Below are 2,583 nucleotides of genomic sequence, written 5' to 3'. Positions count from 1 at the left end.
TTGATTCATGCCTATTTCATGACTTAGTCTCTACTTGAGAAAGAGAGAACTGGTTTAAGATAACTTGGCTAACAAAGAATTGGTTTAATAGAGAGATTGATTAGCCTAATTAAAGGGTTGAAACTAGAGATAGTAGTTCGAACCCGACTTGAGCTCATATCAACTATTTTGTTTGATACCCATTTGGACTTGAGAAAGCCAAATTGAGAAAAATCACTCTCTGACCGAGAGGTATTGAGTGGGTAACGTAGAGTTGAGAGCTATAATACACCCCAATCAACAAAAAAAGTGCTAACGTCTTTATCCCATTAGGCAAACACCTAGGTTATGGTCACAACCCTAGGCCTTTAAACTATTTGGAAAAATATCAAAAACATTCATCTCTAGTTTATTTACCATAGCTTACAATCATTAGAGTTATAGTAGAAGTAGAAATCAAAACTCTATTGTGGAAGTGCAATTTAGGTAGTCCATTCACTTGCATCAAATATATACTCTTGACACCTCTTATAACTCCTAGTGGATTCGACCCCGACTCACAGTTGGGTAATTATTATTGCATAAGACCGTATTATATCTCTTATTGAGGTGTGTTATGGATGTCATCAATTTTTGGCATCATTGACAGGGAGTTAAAACGGTGTTAGCTATATATTTGGGTGTGTTTTTGGAATATCTTGTTTTCCTTACTTGTTACTAACTTGTGTGAGAAATCGTAGGTACAACCATGGCGAACAATGAGCTCAAAATTTGCCATTGGGGGATGTGGATGTCGAGGATGAGCAATTTGATGAGATTCCTCTTGAACCTCAAGCCAATATAAGAGGTCAAGTGCCTCATGACAATGTCCCCGCCCACCACCACCTCCATCACGAGCGGCTGCACGTCGAACATTACCCAATGTAGAATATACAAGTGCAATAGTCCCTTCTTGTATTAGGACAGGGAACTTTAAAATCACCAATGTGATGTTGACTTTGCTTGAGCAATGGGGTTTCTTCACCGGTGCTCAACCTCAAAATGCGTACAAATATTTGGGGGAGCAAACAAACAAATATCTCCGAGGATGCATTGAGGCTAAGGCGCTTTCCCTTTTCTCTACGGGGGAAAGCTTTAGATTGATTGGAACGTTTACCGAACCATTCCATTCATATTTGGGATGAGTTGGCGGAAATGTTTATTTCTAAGTTCTTCTCTTTGGGGCACATGGATACACTTCGAGATGAGATTTTGGCATTCAAGCAAGAGCCGAATAAACTACTACACGAGATATGGGAATATTATAGAACAATGGTTAAGGAATGTCCCAATAACGATATGACGGATAATATGATTCAACAAACTTTCTATCGTGGGATTAACATAACCAACCAATATGTAGTGAATCAACTTACCAATGGGAACTTCATGACTACGCCTTATGCGGAGGCATCTGAGATTTTGGATGAGATGGCAGAAACGTCATCGGCTTGGCAATCCCTGGCCAATGTTCCACAAGGTGACCTAAACATGATCCACCTTCACAAAGAGTTACAATACCATGGGCAAGCCATTGCCGAGTTGACAACCACTATGACGCAACTAGCAAAGTCCCAACTAAATCAAGTCCAAAATCCTAAGCAAGTCAATGCCATGGAAGGAGGGAACATGATGGTGAACAAGAGGAGGACCAATGGTCCACAAGTGCAGAATCAAGTGGAGAATTATGTGCAAGAAAATAGTGGTTTTGAGCAAGATAATTCCTACAATGAACAAGATGAGGAAGTGCAATATGTGAACAACTTTCAAGGGCAAAGAAACAACTTCCAAGGCCCAAACAAACAACAATCGCAACCTCAAACAATCAAGGTAATTGGAATTCTAACAATCAAGGCAATTGGAGCGAAAATAACAATCAAGGGAATTGGCATAACAATAACAATCAAGGGAATTGGCATAACAGCAACAATCAAGGAAATTGGAGTGGATATAATCAAGAAAATTGGGGGTAAGGCGGATAGAACAACAATCAAGGCAATCGGGGGTTGGGTTTTCAAAGGCCCCTGATGTATCAACAACCGAGCAACCCTCCTCCTTATCCCACCCATGGTTCAGGTTCTTCAAATAATGAGATGGGGTGTATTGAAAATATGTTCAATCAAATGATGGAAAAGAATGTCGATTCGGATTCCCATCTTGCCTCACACAACACATCAAACCGCAACCTAGAAGTTCAAATGGGGCAAATCTCCCAAGCTCTAAATTCTCGTCCTAAGGGGGGCACTACCAAGTGACATGGAAGTAAACCCAAAGGGTGGAAACAACACGGGGCATGAAATGGCCATTACTATAAGAAGTGAAAGAGGTGAGAATGCACCCACCTCAAGTGAAAGGCAACTTTTGGATGATGAGCAAGTGGTACAAGAAGAAGAGATCCCGAACAATGTGGTGAAACCTAATGATGAAGTTCAGATTGATATTGATGATAGTGTGGAAGAGACTCAAGAGGAGGTGAACCCGTCTAGGGATCACATTATTGATATACCGGAGCCGATAGTGCAAAAGGCTAAGGCACCATTGCCTAAGCCTCCACCTCCATACCCT

This window comes from Nicotiana tomentosiformis, chromosome 9 (genome assembly GCF_000390325.3).
Source record: "Nicotiana tomentosiformis chromosome 9, ASM39032v3, whole genome shotgun sequence".
Classification (NCBI taxonomy): Eukaryota; Viridiplantae; Streptophyta; class Magnoliopsida; order Solanales; family Solanaceae; genus Nicotiana; species Nicotiana tomentosiformis.
This window is presented reverse-complemented; position numbering follows the sequence as displayed.